The 23,165-nt window shown below is 38.6% G+C and overlaps 1 long non-coding RNA gene across 1 annotated transcript in view; it reads right to left on the bottom strand.

Annotated features, from left to right (window-relative positions):
• Positions 1-22,798, bottom strand: part of LOC134365742 (uncharacterized) — a 43,814-nt gene extending 21,016 nt beyond the window's left edge. Inside the window, exons 1-3 of the long non-coding RNA XR_010022163.1 lie at positions 22,693-22,798; positions 2,904-3,013; positions 2,477-2,557 (exon numbers count right to left, since the gene is read on the bottom strand). This is a non-coding gene — a long non-coding RNA (uncharacterized LOC134365742). The remainder of the gene's footprint in view (positions 1-2,476; positions 2,558-2,903; positions 3,014-22,692) is intronic.
• Between the last annotated feature and the right edge of the window lie 367 nt (positions 22,799-23,165).

Here is a 23,165-nt window from a genome sequence, read left to right on the forward strand (position 1 = left end):
ATTACTTGCCAATTAAAAATAAATAAAAAAATGAAACTAGGACAACTTCTTTAAAATACAAAATTCTTTTTTTGTAAACTCCAGAAACTGAAAAGGAGGAACAATCTCTAAGGTAAATACTATTCAGTGATTCATGAACTTAAAAGAGGAATCATAACACATATATGTTTGTTTACACACAGAATATTTCTAGAAGGAAATATGAGAAGCAACAGATAATGCCTCTGAGAAGAGCAACTGATAGCCTTCAGTGAAAGGAAGACTTTTTAAAAATATATATCAACTATTAAATTGTTCAAGTTATTTATTATGAGCATATATGGGTGGTCTTCATGGAAAGATTTGTATTATCTTTTAATTCTATTTTTCCATGAGCTTTTCGAAGCACCCTCATATTACCCTTTTAAAAAACATATCAAAACAGTAGGTTCTCGTGACAGTTTATGAGTGAATGGATATAAAATGCTCAGCATAGTAAGAAATAAATACTTAAATACTGTATACTGTGAATACGCGTACATACACATACATATACATATGCCTTTACAAATCAACATAAGGAAAAAGAAAATGCTTCCAAAAATGGGCAAAGAATATAAAAGATTAATTTTTTAAAATGGTCAATAAATATATGGCACATTTTCAATTTCTCTAGAAATCAAATGCAAATAATTTTCAAATTTACAAAATTTAAAAGGATTGCCTAAATATACTACCAAGAGGCTGAGGGGTCAAGGCAGTCTGATAAACTGCTATTGGTGAGAATGTTGATCCGCACACGAGTATCCCATTGGCCCAACAATTCCATAACAAGGAATTTAAACTAAGGAAATGCTTAACACAGTAGGAAGAGGAGAACGTCCCCAGTCTCCTCCACACAGAATGGCTAAACATCCTACAGAAAAACCCTGCAGTCTTTCTCACTTGATCAACCAGAGGACAGAGTTCAAGGCAACCATAGCCAGAAAGGAGAGAGTCAGAGGGGAGTCCAGATTCTGCACATAAACTCAGCAAATTTCTGGCTGACTCCTGAACCACATATAGGGCAGACACCAAGGAGCCCCACTAAGACGAAGAGAAACTATTATTTGTGTTGCTGCCCACCTCAGAGAAGACAGTGTGTAGTTTGAGTTCAGCCAATTTAACTGTTTCAAAAATAACAGTACTCCTCAAAGAAACATTTTTTTTTTGGCCGGTAAGGGGATCACAACCCTTGGCTCGGTGTTGTCTGCACCACGCTCAGCCAGTGAGCGCACCGGCCATCCCTATATGGGATCTGAACCCGCGGTCTCGGTGCTACCAGCGCTGCACTCTGCTGAGTGAGCCATGGGGGCTGGCCCAGAATTCAACATTCTTATCACTTACAACGTGCAGGGTAAAATCAAAATTACTCTAACACAAAGAAACAGAAAAACATATCCATTCCCAAATGAAAAAAACAATCAATAGGGATGATACTTGAGATATTCTAGATATCGGCATTAGCAGAGAAAGATTTTAAAGCAGCAATAATATCTAGGTTCAAGGAAAATATGCTTGTAATGAAAAGACAGGAAATCTCAGCAGATAAAAAGAAACTATAAATTCTAGAAATAAAAAATCTGAAATTAAAAACTCACTGGGTGGAAAGAATAAAGTTTGCATTATCACCGACTTCTTATCTCATTCTGGGTAAAGCCACCTTCCATGCTGCAAGAAGCACTCGTGGCAAAGAACCAATGTCTCCAGACCACAGGGATCTGAAGTCCAACAAATGCTACCTAAGCAGGCTTGGAAGAAGGTGGTTATTGTAGAAATGCCCCAGAGAACCCCTCCTATCACTCTATGTCATCAAATGAAAAGCTCCTTTTGACCATAAAGAAAATGTCTGGCTAGAAAATAGTATTCCCACCTCCCCTTCCTCCTTCACTTAAGTTCTCCACTTCCTCTCAATGAAAATAAACAACATCACGGTTTATAGTTTTCAAAGAAATTTCATATGCAAACTCGCTTTCCAATTTTGATTCTCGTTACAATATCATAAGAAAGAGTAAAAAATGTGCCTTCTCATTTCAGATGGAACACTGACGCAGAGAAAATTATCTGAGATCATACAGAAATATGCTTTAAGTCATAGCGCTACCAGAAATCCTAACTCTCCTATACTTTTATTCCCAATTTCTGTACCCATTCATCTTCTCAAAATCCAAAATGGTGGATACGTTTAGAACAAGATCACCAGTGAAAAAAATTCTGGTTCCTTCTTTCTCTCACCTCAAATACTGAACCAGGGATCATCCTGTGAGAAACATTCTAAAACCAGATTATAATCACAGAAAATAAACAAAAGGGTAGAACCAAATGGAACATACTTCAGTTCCCTTCTTTTACTTTTCTAGGCGATAGAATCACAACGAAAAGAGAATCTGAAAAGCAAAGATATGCACACTCTTAGTTGGAGGTTCCCCTTTCTAATCCATCTCTAACCTTGACTTACCCTGAGGCTTCAAGTCAGTCAAGTTCTTTGGCCTAAAGAAATGAGACAGCAACAAATAAGAACGGAAGGGACCAAGACAAACTAGAAGGAGAAGAAAAGGAAAAAGACGCTATCATTTTAAATAAGAGACTCTACCGCAACCTGTATCTTCCTTCCTTTCAGTGACTATTAAAACTTACATTTAGATGGAATTTTAATATTTTTTGAAGCATTTTCACATCTATTATTGCCAATCTGTCCTCTTAATTCCAAGCAAGAAGCATGGAAGGTACAAATAATAGGGCTTTATCTTAACAAAAAAGAATTGGTGGGCTATGAACCCAACTTCCCCATGGGACTCAAGGTGTTTGAAGCTTTTCAATTTGAAGAATGGCGAATTATAAAATACGAAACATAAAATTTTTCAAAATAGGTTTGGTTTTCTCACCTGAAACTGGCATGCACATTTCAAACTATCTCCATCTTCTTTACAGACTCCTCCGTATTTACAGGATGATTCATCACAAACTCTTACATCAGACTCCCTCACATTTAATTCTGCAAAAGAGGAAAAATTGTTTTATATATATATGTATATTTGGATTTTTTTATCCAAATGTTCACATACAAATAAAAGAAAAAAAAATCCTTAAAATGTGTTGGGTATCCTATTCACAAGTTTAGTAATAAGACATAATATACAAAAAGAAGTTCCACAGGACACACAATGTTCAATACAGTATCCCCCAAAGACAATCTTGAATAATAAAATGCCAAAAAGTAACCCAAACCAACATAAAACTCAAATTTCAGGATTTAACACAATTTTCAAAGATTAATCTATGGAATTTTTCTATTTTGGCCTGCCAAGACCTTGAGATAATAATCTTACTATTTCTTACTTAACGTTTAAAATTTTTCTAATAAGTAAATTACTTTTACGGCTAACAAATAAGAATACTGAAAGTAATCTTAATGCTTTTGGTACTCAAAATAAATTTTGAGTGATTATTCTTACACAAACTACTGTAACTGAAAAAAGTGGTGAATTTCAATTTCGTGATACATATTGTATACACAGAATTAAAGAGATTCAAAATCTTACTGGACTTAAAACTTTTAATGGACTGATTTAACTTGCTTGACTCTACCACAGGAAGCAGAGTCAATCAACAACACCTAGCATCCGGTGGTCATTTTGTTCCTGCTCCAAGATTGTCAGTCTTGCTTTGGAAGCATCAAATTTAGCTTTCTTATAAACCAAGTGCACTGCTTCAAGGCTAGCACTTAGTAAAAGCTGCCAATCACATGGAATTGGGTGAAAATCACTGCAATGCAATCTTCGCATCCTCTCTATTGGGGATGAGTGCTACAAGGACAGATGCACTATGAAAACAAGAAACAAATGAATGCTTGAAAAAACCATCCCAGTGTAGTAGTGGTGAAGACATGAGTCTTGGAGCAGAGAGGCCTACATTAACTTCTGATTCTGCTGCTCAACAGCTGACAAACTATGGAAAGAACACAAGGTCTCCCTGCATCCCTAGATCATGATGAGGTCTTGGCAAACAGGTCTCAGGGAGCACTTCTCCAGTAATACCCCATCCCCAGTTGGTTTTGATTTCTAGATTTCAAAGTAGGATTCGGTAGATGAAGTCAAAGAGGTTCTATGTCTAGTGATAACCGTCCTCATGACATTTCATTGCCTCTCTTTGACCCATTTGTTCTCACTGCTGGGCAAAGGTGTCTTGGGCATCTCACTCCTCGGTGAACCTCCACAGAGCTGGAAGTGAAGTACCTGAATACCCAAGGAGTTGAGAGTCAGTGGTATTTATTGCAGTAACGACTGTGAATCAAATGCTATACTAGGATAAGCATGTATCTAGGTAATCGTGAGTTACAAAATTTTTTTCTTTTCCTTAAATGAATCTCAGGTGCACAGAACTGGATTACTCTAAAGTTTAAGCATATGCAAAAAACAAAAAACATGAACGGAAACTTAGAACAAGAGGAAACTAATATAACTGTTTTGTTATTCCCACTGTTTCACAAACTATTCCAGGTACAGAAGACCATCTTTTAATTCCTTCTCACCCTGGCTGTGGAGGCTTTATGTTTTGGGTTTTCCTCATCTCCAAATTTTTTGTTGCTCCTCCCTTTACCCCTTGATCATCTGCTTTAACTCTTGAGGCTCAATCCTAGATACGTTTCTTCCCCGCTATTTACCTAACTCCTGCTAGAAACTTTCACAAGGTCCAGTTCCAATTACTCTCAAATATACATCTTCAGACCCAACAAAGATAACTAAATATTAATAAAGAAGTACCCTGGAAAAGAGTATAAGGATGTATAATATAGTTGCTCAGCTGCAGGCTTAACCAAGTTTAGGGGCCAATAAACAAAGCCCTAAACAGGAAGAGTGATTCCAAGCACAGTGTGGTGCTTACCACTCATTCTGTTCAACCAGCCCAGCCCCAAGAGCTCATCACAACAGAGACATGGGGCTACAGCAAGAAACTGAAGAATGGCTTTCACTAAAAACTCTGAAGCAACAGGATACAAAGAGCTCCAATTTGATGCCTACATGACAATATATAATAGAAGGGGTTAAACAGGGCATATCAGCAGCACACCTGGCAGGACAGCACAAAGTCAAGGAGACAGTCATATTGGGCAAGGAGGTACACCTCTGATATCCGGTAGGAGGTACCGATTTACAGTTGCAGGGGCAGCGAACATCACAGAAAGGAAAAGACAGGTGCCATGTGGCAGTGGCCAGAACACATTAGCAAGCCCACATGAAACACCCTTTGGTGACTCAAAGAATACACCTAGGAAAGAGGCATTTAGGAGAGAACTAGAGGTCCTATATTAATAGGTAAGGGTAAAAGTTATGAAATTCTGATTACACTGGTTATTAGTAATATTTTATTTTATGCCTATCTTGCTATCAAATCAATGTTATTTTCATGTGTGTTAATGTGCTAAATGTGATTATTTAGTTGATCAGAAAGCAAATATTAATCTACTATGTACCTAATACTATGGTATTTGGGACACACAAACATATGTAATAGGGAGCTTATGATCTTGCTAGCAAATGGAACGATTAGTGACGTATTCAACACAGTCTACAATTAAGGGGATAAATGTGTTATACAGGTTATGATTGCTGTAGGAGTTCCAAGAATTAGGGGATAAAAATGGATGTGGAGCATAAGGTGCAGTGTCAGAAAAGGCAACACTTGCATTGACCTTGAAAAACTAATAAGGCTTTTTTTCCCTGATGGTAAAACTAACAGGATCATGGAAAATTTAGAAAAGATATTTAAAAATAAACAACGTGTTAACTGCCCACAACATGTGAGTAATATTAAAAGACAGAAAAGAGAATGTTTTTATCTAGGAAAACAATGTAAGTGAAAGTAGAGACAAAGTAATTTAATAGTACAAACAAACAGTACTAATATCAGTGGTTCCCAAACCATGTTCCTTAAGAAAACTGGTATACTAAAGTATATTTTCATTAAAATCAAATAATTTTATTTTCTCATTTGCAAAGGGGAAAAAAAAGTCAATGGAAAAAAATTTTCATTTTAAAGTTTTTTCATTTAAACCTTCAATATTTGAGATTACTTCCTTGCTGGCTATCAACAAAACTAATGTTCAAAAAATAAAGAATATCAGTAAAAAATCCCAATAGCGTTTTATAAGAATGCAAGGTCAAGAATGTCACAAGCTCATAAATATACGTTTTAAATTGTTTTCTAATTTTAGTAGTCACTGCTAGTTACCTAACTTGGATCTATTCTCTCCTTATTACTCAGTAAGGGAACCCCAATTTTGTTCAGGGAAACAGGGACCCAGCTAAATACCCTGTATTTCTCAGCCTCTCTTGCTAGCTATATATATGAAAAAATATGTGTGTGTGTGTATGTATATACACATACTCGCATATGCACACGCATACACATATATATGATATGCACTCGCACATATATGAACTTCATATATAGGCACTATCCCTTCTTCCTTCATTCTCCCGTTCTTTTTCCTGACTGCCTAAGGTTGTAGCAGCCTTACATGCATAAAGACGAAAGCCACAACAACCTAAACATGGTAAAGAGACAGATGGGAGCAAGGGAGTAGAAAGAAGAATCATGGAATCACCATACCTATCATGGATTTCATCCCTCCAGACTTAATGTTATAGGAAATAAATAAATGAACACATTTTTTAAAAGTCCTTATCATATAAGCCACTATGGCCAAGGTCACTGATAAATGCAGTTAAACACAATCCCGATATAATGATTGCATGTAAATTTAATTAAGATGAATGTTTCCAGGCAAAAGCCTTAAAAAAGTTTTGTGCTATTTCAGAGTCCACATGATAAAATTAATTTATCAAGAGCACCATGACTTCCTGGTGCTCAGACTCCTAACAAATTTGAGAACCACTGCCTTAGCTCAAACTCAGTACAGGAGAAATCTATTTGGGGATAATCTTCTGAATGTTCTTTCTTTTCAAGTATTTTGCACAATACCAGGCATCAAGAGGGCACTCTACTACCTATCAATGATGATGATGATTACACACCTCCCTACCCGAGCCCAAAATGGAAATTCAACAAAATGGATGAGCCATTACTAAGGCCCTCAAAAATCAATTCTCCAAATAAAAATATTTTACACAAAGGAGCACTTAGAAGAGTGGCTCAAAACAAAAATATTTTGCTCTGGTGGCAAACCTGCCCATCACATAATTCTCTAAATGTAAAATTTGTCTCAAATTTCATTAACATTTCAAAGCTGGGAAACAATATACACTAAAAAAAGGAACCCTGCTTCCTAGGAACATGAGCTACCAAAACTCCCAACTTTTGGCACCACTAACTAGCTTAAGGTTGCAGTTCAAAATGAGACCCAGCAGCCCTCTAGAATGATAGGACTTTTCTACCACTCCTCCATTAAATAGAAGGTAATTCTGGGTATCTTGTCAGTTAGCTAATAGAGAGAGCCAAAAGGGAATAATAAACTTCATGAGTTGTTACAATAGAATTCATTGCTTCTCAGCGAGGGCACTATTCACATTTAGGGCCAAATAATTTTTTGTTTGGGGGGAGCTATCCTGAGCACTGGATATTTAGCAACATCCCTGGCCTTCACCCACTAGATACTAGTAGGACCACTCCAGCTGTGACAACCAAAAATGTTTCCAGACATAACCAAACCGCCCTTGTAGGGGGGCAAAATCACCCTTGCTGAGGACCAACACAAAATATGAAACCAAAGTTTTTATATTTAATTCTCTAACACAATTGCTGTAAGGAAAATGAGTCAAATAAGCAACAGTCTCCAAGATCTCAGCACGTTTCCAAAGGTACCCTGACTGTATTTGTTATTATGGGTACAATTATGTGATTTCAACATTTCATATGAACGAAACATAAATTGTTTCCAGGAAATTAAATTGAAAGACTTAAATAAGGTGAACTGTTTAAAAAAAAAAAAACCTGCAGTTACATTTACAACTCTGCATCCACATCTTTATGTTCCTTTTTAAAGGGATTAAAACTGGAATTTGTAATCAATGCATTATGAAGGTGATTTATTCAAGAAACAGGCAACTAACTATTCTCAAAGAAAAATTCTGGGCCCTCTTCTCAAAATATTGTTTAATAAATATATATTTATATGTTTTTAAGTTAAAACAAAATGCTACATGCCTTTATGAATCATTTTTTGTGACTCCCCACTTTAAATAATTTTTGCAAGTAACCAACCAACGACCAGAATCTTAAGAAACCAAGACAAGAGTTCCTACTGTATTAAAAATGTTCCGCCTTCTGCCATCTCATTGTATCATCTCATTTTGTTCCTACTCTCACAGTATTTTCATTCACAGCCAGCACTTCAAGTCTTCAAACCTAGTCTTCCCAGTCTTATTAAAACCATATCATCTGGTTTTTCCAATACCATTTCCAGTCTTCAGAGCATTGCTGGGGAAAGCCCTATCAATTAGTGCTCTCTAAGGCCTTATCAATGTGTGGAAATCTTTACTTCATCTCTAGTTGATTCCCTGTTGACTCCCCACAGGACATGTTCAAACATTTTACCTTGTTCTTAAAAACAAAATTTCAATGAGTTTAAACTCATTGTCTAGATGTTAATAGTACTGGGAGAAACCTGCCCTTTTTCAGAAAAGCACGCTAATCCAGTTTTACAGGACCCCGCTGGATGGTTTCACTCCCAAAACAAGCCTACCTTGTTCCTAAGCCTGTATGCAGATCCATGATCTCTAAAATGAAAACAGTGGAAATATTTAAAATATCTAAACATTTAAAATATCCCACACCAGGAAATGATGTGGTATAGCCATGGAATATTATACAGCTATTTAAAGATGCATATTACGTAATATGGAAATATGCTTATGAATATTAAAGTGAAAAAGCAGAAGAAAAACTATACCCATATACTGTGGTTACATATAAAAAACGCATACAGGAAAATCCAACCAGGAAAAAATAAAAATGGTAACTGTGTTACACCAGTTGAAAAATGGGTGATTTTTCTCTTTTCAAGTTTCCGTATTAGTTATTACTTAATAGAGGAAAAAAAACTCAATATGATTTCAAACACAACCCCAGAGACAATCTGCTATACAAGGGACAGAGCCTGAGTACGGAGGTTAACAAGGGCCAGGTTCGCATGCTAGTTCTTCACTTTTTAGATATTGTAATGATACTTTATGATTAGATGAGATAATGCATTCAAAAGCAACAGTGCCTAGAACAAGGAGGTATACAGCAAAGATTTACTTTCTTTCTTTCCTCAGATATGACTTCAACTCCCAACCAACCTGAGGGGCACCTTTAATGACACAAACCACTAAAATCAAGCAGTAGATTCAGTAAATGTTCACTTCAAGTCTCAGCAAATAGGAATTAGAAATTATCTTCAACTTGTTTACTAAATTAACAATAGTAAGTTCACCATCTTATAAAGATATGAGGGGGGAAAATTAACTTTACTTAATATTTCATCATACAAAACCAAAAGCAGTTTACATTTGGGCTGAGCCCGTGGCGCACTCGGTAGCGTGCTGCGCTAGCAGCGCGGCGACGCTCCCGCCGCTGCGGGTTCAGATCCTATATAAGGATGAGCGGTGCACTCCCTGGCTGAGCGCCGGTCACGGAAAAAAAAAAAAAAAAAGAAGTTTACATTAATATTAAAAAGTATTAACTGCAGAGATGACTCAAATTTCTCTATGCTATATTTAACGAAAGAAATTTCACATATGCTCCACAATTATGACTCTGATATTTTTCCCTTCACTCTGCATACTACTGCCAAACTACCTTTTGTTAAACGACACTTTGCTCCCGTCAATCCTCCACCTCCACACCTGCAATCTTTCCCGGCTGCCTCCTCAACTCTAAATGACTCTGTCAGGATGCTTCAGGTAAGGTGACAGGGAGGACCACTACTGCAGAATCAGATGGAAGAAAAGCCCTGGAACCCAAGTTGAGTATTAAAGACACCCAGGCTCTTTCCAGACCTTTTCTGTCCTAGCCAAAGATCTCAAACTGTGATACTCTCTCCCTCACTTCTGTTTCTGAGGCTCTGACAACTAGCTTGGCAAACCTGTGTGTTTCCCTCTCAGACTCAAAAACTGAATCTGTTATGGTACAGTTATTAAAAATAATGATGAAAATCTCTACATTTCCTGACCTGATACATTTGTTTAAAAGGTAGATTTTTTTTAAATGTATAACACAATATTTTTTAATGCCTATCTAAAAACTAGAAGATATAGTCACAAAAATATGAACCACAGTTATCTCTTGGTGGAATGTGAACTTTCTTCATCATTCTGGATCTTTCTGAATTGTTTGAGTTTTATGACGAACTTATATTACTTTTAAAAACAGATAAAACAATTACATGCTACACAACATGTAAGAACCTTGATAATATTATGCTAAGAGAAAGAAGCCAGGCACAAAAGGCCACATTTTGTATGATTCCATATAGATGAAGTGTCCAGAAAAGGTAAATCCATACAGACTATGTGGTTGCCAGAGAGGATGGGGGATAGGGAGTAGTGAGACTGACTGTTAATAGGTGCACAGAATCTTTTTCGAGTGATGAAAATATTCTGTAATTAGTTAGTAATAGCAATCATAGCTGCACAACATAGTAAATTATAAAAAAACCACCAAATTGTATCCTTTAAAATGGTGAATTTCATGTTATGTAAATTATCTCAATAAAAAATAAAAATAAATTTAAAAATCATATAAAAAAATCTGCTACTTAAATTTTGAAAAAATTAAAAACAAGAACATACATTATAATTTGGTGTTCAAGAGGCATACCACAGCACCAGAGCACCCCAATCAGGCTCTAGCACTTATCAGCTGTGTGTACTTAGTAATTTGCCACCTCTGTGCCTCCATTTCCTCATCTGTAAAGTGGGGACAATACACAACCTATATCATAATGTTGATGGAGGATTAAAGATATGGAAAGCAATTAGAGCAGTGCATGACACACAGTACGTGCTATATTAAGTGTCAGCTACTTCTTTTCATTAGCACCAGTGCTGGAAAAGGTATAGAAAAAGGAGCATTCGAACCAATCGTGAGAGAACATATTGGCACAACCACTCATGTGTCCATATGTATTGAAATTTTAATTGTCTTTATCCTTTTATCCAACTATTCTATTTCTAGGTAATTATGATAGAAATAAAAGGAAAAAAATACAAAAATATATGTATAAGATTGTTAACATCAGCATTTTTTTGTAACAGTAAAGTAGAAAACAACCTCAGTATCCATCTGTTGGGAAATAATTAAATAAATTATTAACAAAATACTAGCAGACACTAAAGTATTAAAGTATGCGGCAGAAACACATGTATTGATATGGAAAGAAGACCAAGTCTCAGTGTGAAGTGAGTAGGGTTTTCATTGTGAAGTAGTAAAAAAGTACATTGTAAAAAACTATACACATAGTTATAAATCCCATTTATATTTTGTGACATATGCATGTTTACATACATAGAAGATATTTCTAATATATTCAACACACTTCCTCCATCGAAAATTTTTTAAAAGTCAATAAATGTAAACTCAGGAATAACACCCTCTGGTTCTATTTCTAACCATTATTCCTTGAGTCTGCAATGCTAAGTAAAATAAGTAGCCAGAACCCAGGAAAATCACCCACAAAGACAAAAATCTATAAGACAACATGCAAATTGGCACTGGAAAACCTGATATTAACCTTTTTTTAAAAAATTCACAAAATTCTGGTATATTATAAAGAGTTCCAGACTTGGGTTCCAATTATTTGGTTAACTATATGATCTTGGCCAAGCACTAAATCTGAGAAATCCCAGTTACTTGAAGGAAAATAAGAGGTACTATAATAATCCCTCATAGAGTTGCAAGGATTAAAAGAGACCCTTACAAAAGAGCAGTGGAAACTATAAAAGATACTTCTCTTCGGCTGAAACTGACAAAACCATACTTAAAAAGACACTACCAAAAACTTAAACCCCAGCAAATTGTTATAAAATAGTAAAGGATTTTTAAAAACCTAGGTTTAATTAAATGGGAATTGGGAAGTGTTTGTGATATAAACTTGAAGAAGTAAAGAACAATGGTGTACACAACTGTACCACCTAAAAAAATAATCTCAAATCACTTCAAAGAGAGAGAGGGAAGAAACCCGTGAAAAACAAACACACATTCTAAAACAAAGACTGAGCACACTTGTGAACAATAGAGAATCTAAAAAAATCAATTAGGCTATAAACATCAGACCTGATGTAGCGATATCAGCAGTTTGGGTTTACTTGCAAAACTATATTAGATGAAAGGTCACAAGGCAAAATAAAATAAACTGAACTTAAAAATCCCAAAAGGAGGGCCGAGCCCGTGGCGCAGTTGGTAGAGTGCTGCGCTGGCAGCACGCGACGCTCCCGCCGCGGGTTCGGATCCTATATAGGACTGACCGGTGCACTCAATGGCTGAGTGCCGGTCACGAAAAAACGACAAAAAAAAAAAAAAAAAATCCCAAAAGGAGATCTGACCTATAAACGGTGGCTCCAAAATAAACCGAAAATGCCAAAGCAAACAATATCCAAAAAAAAGTTCAAAATTTTTCTGGTAAAACAATGCAGTAATCTCAGCATAAACGTTAAGAGATTACAGAAGAACATGGTGTTGGGAAAATAGAATAGTTTGGTCAGGGCCCTCGCCTAGGGTCTGGTTGCGTGTGGTTTTAGCACATCCTTTGTAAACAAATTGGGGGGGGGGGAGTTAGCGCAGATGCATGCCAATGTATCTTTTTAGTTTTCTTGCTGTTCTTGTGTTCTTGAGAGAGAGAGAGAGAGAGAGAGAGAGAGAGAGAGAGGAGTTTTAGTGAACCAAGCTGGTGGGCGTCTGCCTCGGGCGTCCACCTGGCGCAGCCGTGCTTTCCAACCTATGGCTCCAAGGACTTTTTGGCCGGTTACCTAGCTCAAACACGTGTGTGTAAGGGGTCTGGTGACCCAGCCTGGTGTGTGAGGGGTCTGGGGACCCAGCCTGGCATGTGAAGGGCTTGTGACACAGTCTGTGAACGGGCTTGAGGGGTCTATGAGCTCCAGACCCAGCCCTAGCTTCGCAACTGGCCCAGTCGGTACAGGATTACTGGCAGGTAAAAGAGCCTAACAACTAGCATGGTCATGTGGTTAGACAATTGGCATCACAAACAGGATTAAGAGTGCTACAATTGGGAGCATTAATCAGCTACAATGTATATCGACAAAATAAAAATTAAAAAAAAAAAAAAAAAAAAAAACATATTTGTTCAATGAATAAAAAAAAAAAAAGAGGGGCTTCCATTTCTGATATCGGGGACTTTCTCTATTTTCAAAAATTACTATTACAGTGTCAATTTATGTAATTATAATAAAATATACTAGTAGCCTAAAAAAAAAAAGAGTGCTACAATTGGCAGTGTCGACAGGATTCCAGACATTAGCCATGGCTCCACACATGGAAATCATCACAGATATTTTCTTTATATTTTTCTGTATTCCTCAAATTTGACATAGATCATGTTGCTTTTTTAACAAAGAAAAAAAAAGGTGTGAGGTTTTTTTCTTTTTTTTCTTTTTTTTTTTTGTATCCATGGAAAGGAAAGACTCGGAATATTTGCACAAAAATGAGAGAAACGGAGCTGTGGTTGAAAACATACCTGCCAAAGTTTTTGAAGGCAGAAGAATATATTAAGAACTCTAGAACCTTGCATGGCTTTTGAAAAAATGATGAGACAACTGAGCCATGGAAAATGACACTTTAAAAAAATAAATCGATTTGAATATTAACAAAAGTTTAACAATAAATGAAGTCCCCTTAAAACTAAAAATACACACTGAGAAAATTTTAAGATTTGAACACAGAATTTCAAAGTACATGAGAAAAGAAATATGCCAAGCTCCTAAATGCCTCATTTCTCTCATGAGAGAAGCTAATAATAGAATTAATAATAGGTATAATGAAAATAGGTCTCTTAAAACAATACTTCTAACAATGTAAAAAAGGCAGGGAGGGTATCTCCCAACCCAGCTCAAAAAAAAAAAATCGAGAACTTAAATTCCATTAAAGAAAACACATTTGTAGGGAAAAATTAAGGATAACAAATATGAACTTAAGTGAAGATAGGTGGTTATAATAAAAAAGACAGTAAGAAGTGCTGATGAAGCTGTGGGAAATGGAACACTCTTACATGGCTGGTGAAAATGTAAAATGTTGCAACTGCTTTGGAAATCACTTTGGCAATTCCTCAAAATGTTAAACATAGGGTTACTGTGTGTGACCCAGCAGTTCCACTCATACATACACAGCAAAGAGAATTGAAAACATACATCCAACAAAAACTTGTACATGCATGTTGATAGCAGTATTATTCATAATAGCCAAAAACCAGAAACAACTCAAATGTCTATCAATGGATGAATAGATAAATGAACGGGTAAACAAAATGTGGTATTATCTATACAATGGAATATTATTCTGCCATAAAAAGGAATGAATCTGATAAATGCTACAACATGGATCAACCTTAAAAACATTATGCTGAGTGAAAGAAGCCAATTACAAAAGCCCACATATTGTATGATTCCATTTATATGTAATGTTCCGAATAAGCAAGTCTACAGGAAAAGACAGCAGATTAGAGGTTGCCTAGGGCTGGGGCGGTGGGGGTGGGGGGACTGGGGAGTGACTGCTAAAGAAAATGAAGTTTCTTTTTGGGGAGATGAAAATGTTCTAAAATTCATTGTGGTGATGGTTGCTCAACCCTGAGACTATGTAAAAAACACTGGATTGTACATTTTTTAAAAAAAGATGATAGTGGAAGGTAGCACAAATATCACAATTACTTCACTTAATGTAAATGAGTAGAATGCCTATGAAAGCAGAATGATCTCTATGGGAATTCCAATATCTCCATTGGAAAACAAATTCCAACACTTAAAAACGAAAAGACAAACACAAATCTAGAAAAGGATGGATAATATTTTAACTTTGGGAGAAACTTTAAATCTACCCTATACAAAGGAAAAAGGTACAACAAATTATGAGATAAAATAATATTCGCGTATATGTCCTAAACAGAATAACAAAAATATAAGAAAAACTGACAAACTGTGAAAAACCAAACTATGTCATTATTATTGGAGACTTTAACATTTCATTAAGAGATGATAAAACAAAAAATTAAAAGTATAGAAGTGATAGAAAGCATAAATTAAACCTTTCTTTTTGGTAGAGACCAACTTAGCAGAGCCAGGTTCAGGAAAAAAAAAAAAAAGATAGACATGGAGAAGATATAGAAAGATAAGGCAAATAAGGTCAAATCTTAACTGGGGCATCTGGATATACTACTGCAATTTTTACATTTGAAATTATCTCAAAATAAAATTTAAGTAAAATCAATAGTTAATATAATATGGAGACAGAAAAGCCAAGGAAATAGCACTTTCTTTTCTGGGGTAAAAGAATCTTTCACAAAATTTGTTCTCATGCTAGGATGCAAAGATACATATAGTTTTAATATAAAAACCTAGAAATTCTATGACACATTCTTAGACCATAATGTAAAATCACAAAAACAACCTAACATACTTAAATTCATGGAACTTAAAACACTGACAAGAAGAATTTTATCATAAATGCCTGCACTGTTAAAGAAAAAGAAACATAATGATCTGTTTCCACCTAAAGAATTTAGAAAGAAAAACGCTGAGATAAAATTAAGAAAATGAAGGAAAAACTAAGAGATAAAATTAAGAACATACAGGAAAAAATGGATACGATAAAAACACATTAGAGGGCCGAGCCCGTGGCGCACTCGGTAGAGTGCTGCGCTGGGAGCGCGGCGACGCTCCCGCTGCGGGTTCGGATCCTATATAGGAATGACCGGTGCCACTCACTGGCTGAGTGCCGGTCACGAAAGCGACAAAAAAAAAAAAAAAAACACATTAGAGAAGTTGCAAGGAAAATCAGAGATGGCAGGTTTCAAATATGAAGAGGTAGGAGGTAAATTCAAGAAAAGAGTTAAGAAGGAAAAGAACAGAGTACAGCAGATGCTACAAGGAGTACAGGGAGGAGGGGTGTTTGGATAGAAAGGGCCCAGCACCGCAGAAATAAGCATTTGCATCCAACTTGGTGATAACAGAAATGAGGGAAGGAATGTACACCGATTTGACTCTCCTCCAAACAGGCTCTCCATCCCAAATTAAGAGCATCACAGTTCACCTGCCTCCTACAGCAGGAGAGCCAGAGGCTAAGGCGAGAAAGGGCAATGAAAGACGCTTGCTGGATTGGATGAGGACTGGCAAACAGAAGAGCTCATGCCTCACTAGACAGCTCTGGCTGGGTTTTTGCTATGTGCAATGGAGAGCCCAATGTTGCCAGTCCCTCCAAAGTTTAGAAGGCAAATATCCAGATTTTTCAGGGAAATCTCCAGATTTTTAATGGTTAACAACCAATGCAACTTTTTAAAAAACTGTGAAGGCCAACAAGTCCTTTCAATCTTCCCACTTCCACTGTCATTTTTCTCCAAGTTGCCAGTCTCTTCCCTTCTCCCTTTCATCTTCACCAGTTCCAGACTTTGCTTTCTAAAACCACAACTTCACTGAAACCCTTTAAAAGCTTCCCTTTGTCTTTAGAGCAAATGCCAAACCTTCAGATGGGTCTTGAAGGCCTTCCACTAACGTGGCGGCAGTGTGTAACTAGGTCATCTACTACCTTAATCCTCACAACCTAGCACTCCCAAAATACTCCCTTCACTTTCCCATCTTTGTGCCTTCTCTAAAGCCATTACTTCAGCCTGGAAGACCCTTCCCAACTCTCGTCAGATTCTAAGTTCATTTAGTCATTAAATAATATGTAATGGGCACCTAACTTTGTGCCAGACAACATTCTAGGCACTGTGAACAAAACAGACAAAAATCCCTGCTTCATGGAGCTACATAAAGGAGACAGATAGTAAGTAGAATATATAGTAGGTCACACAGGAAAAGGTGCTTTGAAAAAAAAGAATGAAAGAAGGTTAGGAGAGGAGCAGAGGGAAAAAGCTACAACTTTAAGGCATCATTTTGAAGCAACATTAGAGCAAAGACCTGAAAGAGCTGATGGGATAAATAACTTGGACAATAAGATTCCAGGCAAAAGGAACAGCAAGAGCAAAGGACTCAGACAATCTACTCTCCCAATTCAAATGCCACTTACTCTGGGAAACGGTTTTTGATTCCTACAAATGAGAATTATTCATCCCCTAGACACTGTGTCTATCTTCCTTAGGGCACCTTGGGCAGTGGAAACTCTCTTTCCAAACATACAAGGATGATGACTGATCAATTAACCAAAAGAGTCAAAGCAGGAAATTATTCCAAAATAAGACATATTTAACCATTTTAAAGTCAAAAACATTCATTCATTCATTTCCCAATGAATGTTTCCCATGCAGTACTCAAGACTTTTTCTTTGAGTATGAATCTGCTAAATTCAGTTCCCCACTTTCTTGGATAAACCATACCCATAAACCATTACCTAAGATGTTCGTTTTCATTTCCTTTTAAGTAGAACACGGACTTAAAAATATTTGCAATGCTTTCTGGGAGATCCTTCCAAAAACTTACAGCGTTTGCCCACTCTGCTTTGGTTGTCTTGATCACAATCTAATTCAGTCAAAGGCAATTCCTGTCTTTATCAAGTCTTTCCAAACCATTTCATAAAAATTTTTGCGTTTATATTTAATCAACTTGAATATTTACTAAATTATACTCACAAGTACCACTGGCATAAATAAGTTTGAGAACAAACACAACTGACTTTCTTAGTAAGCAGAGAAATCAAATAATACACAGGCAAATTAGAGCTAACCTACCAGTTTGAACATGTGTGCTTGCTATGGGAATTAGTAAGTATGGTTTAGTAAGGGAATGGTTAACCTAAGATGCCAACATCAAGCCTAACAAAGGATATGAACAGACATTTCTCCAAAAAAGATATACAAACGGTCAATAGGTACATGAAGAGATGCTTAACATCATTAGTCATTAGGGAAATGCAAGTCAAAACCACACTGATGCACAACTTCACACCCACTAGTTTGGCTATAAATCAAAAAGACAATGGCAAGAGTTGGAGAGGATGTAGAGAAATTGGAACCCTTATACATTGCTGGTGGGAATGTAAAATAACGCAGCCACTTTGGAAAACAGTCTGGCAGTTCCTCAAAATGTTAAACATTGAGTTACCATGTGACCTAGCAATTCCATTCCTAGATATATACCCAAGAGAACTGGAAACGTATCTCTACACAAAAACTTGCACATGAATGTTAAAGCAGCATTATTCAGAAAAGCCAAAGAGTGGAAACAACCCACATATCCAGCAACGAAGGAATGAACAGACAAAATGTGGTACACCCACACAATGGAATATTATTCAGCCATAGAAAGGAATGAAGTTCTGAATACAGGCTACAACTGTACACCTTGAAAAATGCCAATCCTGTTAGTGTTCAGTAAATGTTTGCTGATTGGAGGGATGGGGGTAGAGGATGTAGAAGCAAGCCCAGATGGGTTAAACAGAAATTTCCACTGTATATATTGTAAGTGGCTAACCACCTCTGTTAGAATATAAGGCCCTTAAGGACAGAAATGGCCTCTCAAATGTTACTTCTAGCAGATTAGACCACATTAAGCAGGTATTTTATCAAGGTTCATTAAATTAATAAATATCCACATTTTACACACCATGTATGTAGAAGAAAAATGTCTTGACCAAAATTCCACACTAATTAGAAAAACTCATTTTTTACTCCCCAGAATCCTAAATTGCCACTAACAAGGCACTTCTAATCTGACATTCATATCATCCATTTTATATCATTCTTAACAACATATGACAATCCAGAGGACCCACTTCTAATTCTGTGACACCTTTAAAACCTAGTTCAAACTTTTCACCTTATGTCTATCACCAAATGCCACTTATTGGTCTCTTAGTATGTTTTTATACCTCTTTAACCATATTCCCTAAGATAGAAACACCTCACGCTTAGCCTCGTGTTCTTTTTAAACACCCTAGAGCCAAAAAGGTACAAATGAAAAAAAAAAAATGTCATGTCTAAGGTTACCTGGTTTCCTGAGTTCAAATTTCATCTTTCTTCACACATATCATGTACTTCCAAACTTTTTTCTCTCTAGATGAACAGGGAACTTTCTGATAAGTTGAATTTTAAAAGAATAAGTATAAATAAGATATAAAATTAAAGATAAAAAATAAGTCTGAAGTCCAGAATGATAGAGAACGGGGACAAGAGGACAACAAAAAAGGCCTGTTTAGAACAAGAAGAGAGAAACAAAAGGCCCACTGCCTAGAGAAGATGTTGTAATATCAAGACATGACAGGGACGATGCAGACTCATTGAGCTTCTCTGCTTCAGCTTCATCAAGGAGCATGGTCTTCAAACTAGGAAGGTAGAACTCTGATCAAAGGGAGCTGACATCTAAGGTAAGTGGCATGAATAATGGACAGCAATGGAATACAGAGCTAGTTCAAAAGAATTTGCTTTCTGATCCAAACAAATCACACTCCATGATACTGAACAAACTTTTAGATCTGACTTTGCCACAAACTGCTGATTATCTAAGCTATCTTGACAAGGTGCCAGAAGACCAGAAGTGAAAAAATACATTCTCAATTTTTCAAAAAAAGGGAAATGAAGGTCCAGAAAAACATCTACAGGTAAACTTGCCATATACCTGCTGAAAAAATTCTGGAACAGGTAAATAAGTTTTTGAACACAGTAAAAAGAGAAAGTCACTGTGGACTTTTTATTAAGGCAACCTATACAACATTTGCTTTTTTTATAGGATTACTAAAATGGAAGAAGGGAGGATGATACAGACATATACATGACTGATTCTGACAAGACAATCTGACAGAATCTTTTAACGATAGGCTGGTGAACAAAACGTCAAACTGCAGAAGCTCAAAAATCTGTTAAACTCAACTAAGAGGATGAATAGCTCGTTGAACACCTGGTTGCCTAATGTATCAACATCAACCACCTTGGTAGGAAGTCTCCAGTAAAATATCACAGGGTTTCACCCTCTTCCACGATTTAGACAACTTCTATTAATTTAATAAAGCCATAAACCTGCTCTTTACACATGCAAGTGCCACAAAGCTGTGAGTGACCCAACACACACAGCCTGACACGATCAGGCTCCAGAAAAATCACAGTAGTCTAGAATGATGGTCCAAAACCAAAAGTGAAAATCAACAGGGAATCAAGACCAACGCTTAGATTTTAAAACTCAAATATATGATTGAGTAAACTTCAGCTTATGTGGGAAATACCTAGGTAATAAAAGCTACTAAAAAACCTACACACAATCTCAAGCTGCATTAATAGATGTGTATGTTGAGACTGGATTACTACAGTACTCAAATTCATCAATTAAAAAATATTTATATTTTCCATATAAATTGTTCCCAGGTCTTCATCCTAGAAACAATTATAACAAGAATCTACACATATCATTTAGTTAAAACTGTACCCTTAGAGCCAGAATTATTCAAGTTTATCTTAAAGTGCTAGAGAACATTTTATTAGATCAGCCTAATTTATTGACATTTACAACAGTGATAAATATTCCTTGAAAGAACGCTCAGATATAAAGTCAAGTCTCTCTTTTAATAGAAGAGGAAACTAAGAAAAATTAGATAACTTGCCCCAAATTACACAGCTGTTTAGCAAGTGCCATGACCCCTACATCAGTCCCCTTTTTCCCCACATCATGTGGGTTTCTAGCCCTCCACTTCTTTTCTTAAAGCTTCTACTACGCACTAGACTTAGAAAACATACACAAAAACATCCATCAACACACACCATATTTTACTAAGGACAAATTAGCTTAGCAAAAACAAATAACCATAACATATTAGCCCATAAAATATTTTGACATGGTGTGATCACTTACAAGTTTAATAACCAATATTTGTTACATAAAAAAGGCACTCTAATATACAAATGGTGTGTATTCTTAGAGTGTGGTTCTTAAAGTGCAACTACTTATTAAAGCATTATTCCACTTCACTCTTAACATTAGAAAAATAATGGAAGTTATTTCACGAATGGAAAAGCTTTTAATAGACATGCCATTGTTTACTGTGCTCAAAACCCCTCCCCTCCATAAAATATACCATATGAAAATTATTAAAAGATGTAAAGCCTTTAAACCGAAACAGCAGGCATAAGCATCTGTGCTGAGGCCCTCTTGCTCGTTCCTCACTCCCCCAGAAACAATGCCCCTTCAAGAGCCCAAAGGTACAAAGGCTGTCCAGCAGGCAGACCATCAGATTCTCAATGTCCCGATGTTTCCCACTCCCCCACCTTGGTTTAAAGAAGTGGAGGACTGAGAATTGATAAAAGGGCAGGTTAGCAAGGATGTGGCTTAGATCACTAGCATCTGCTCGGCCAGGCCCAGGAGGACCCACCCACCCTCAAACGAGACCTGCAGGCCTCTCCTTGCCCCAGGGCGTGAATTCTTGGGCTCCTCTGGGAACCCTTTAGAAAGGAAGAGGAAACTTCACTGTGCCGACCCTCCTCCCAGTGTCATCCATTAAAGCCCCAGCAAGCTCTTTGTTTCCAACAGCTGTCGGGGGAAGGCAGGCGGCCTTGGTGAGAGGGGAGAGGTCACTCCTTTGCTCTGGTTGCTGCCAATCTCCAGGCCCTCCCAAAAAACACACAAACATAGACACGGCATCATTTCCTCAGAACCAGTTCTTCCCACATCACCCAAATAACCCAGGGATACACCTCGCTACACTGGGGCAATCCGTGAGACCTAATTTCCTCTCTCTATAACCAAACCCTACGCAGGATGACCCCCTAGTCCTCCGCTTCTGAACCGACACAAACGGGGTTCACTCCAGGCACCCCATCCCCCCCACGTCAATGCATACCCCAGAGTGGCTACCTCAGCCCCAGGCTTCACCCATACACAACACAAAAACACAGGGTCACTTTCCGGGCGCTGGGACTTTCCCCTGCCCATGTCCACAGCCCCTGGGTCACCCCACGCCCCCAGATGCCACCTCTGAACCCAAAGGACATACACACACACAAGTCACTCTACACCGCCAACCCGCGTCCCCAGGGTCAACATCCCTTTTACCCGCACGACTCCTCCGAGACCCCAGCGCCCCAAGGAAGAGCCTCCACAACACATGGTCACTGCCCTGGCCCTCAGCCTCGGCCCCCCCGGCCCTCTCCTCTCCTACCCACAGAGATCCCTGCCTGGGCCGCCCTCCCTCTCCTGAGCCTGCACAACACAAACATGCGCTCCAGCGAGCACACCCACGATCACAGCGGGAGCCCCCGCCGGCTGCTCGGCCTCGCCCGGTCCCGGCCACACCACCTCACGACACGACGGGCAGCCGTCTCCCAGCCACTCGAAACCCACGGATGCACGCACGCCCACTCCCCATTCCCAACGCTGGTCCCCAACCCCGCACCGCGCGCTCGCGCCCTGCCCTCCGCCCTCGCTCACCCTCGGGCCCCGCTCCCCGGGCCCCCCATGGCAGGGTCTTTCCCAGCTAGACTGCGGGGACTAGGAGGGAGGGGCCCCAGGGACGGGCTCCGGCCGGTCCTACCTGAGCAGTTGAGGCTCTTGCTTTTGCCGCCGGGACAGTCCCCGCCGCCGCCGCTGCCGCCACCCGATGGATGGTTGGACCCGTTGGTCCCGAGCAGAGAGAAGGCGAAGAGCAGAAGCACCGACGTGTAGCAGCAGAAGGCGAGCGGGTGCGCGGAAGGCAGCCGGAGCGGCGCCCGTGGATGGCGCCCCTGGACGGCGGAAGGCGCAGGGAGCCGCAGGCCGGGGGCATCCAGCCGCGCGCCGTGAGCCCCACCGCTGCCTCGGCGCCTCCTATCCGCGTCGCTCCGCCCGGGAGCAGCCCCTCAGCATCCCCGCTCCACCCGCAGCGCCCGCCAGGCCCCGGCCCGCCGCGCTCGGGACGGAGTCGGTGGGTCGAGCCGCGCAGCATGAGACGGTCGCGGGCGCGCGAGGGTACGAGCCCGCGTGGGGGAGTCCGGGCCGGGGAAGCCGTTGGGCGCGCGGCCGGGGAAG

This window comes from Cynocephalus volans, chromosome 17, assembly GCF_027409185.1.
Source record: "Cynocephalus volans isolate mCynVol1 chromosome 17, mCynVol1.pri, whole genome shotgun sequence".
Classification (NCBI taxonomy): Eukaryota; Metazoa; Chordata; class Mammalia; order Dermoptera; family Cynocephalidae; genus Cynocephalus; species Cynocephalus volans.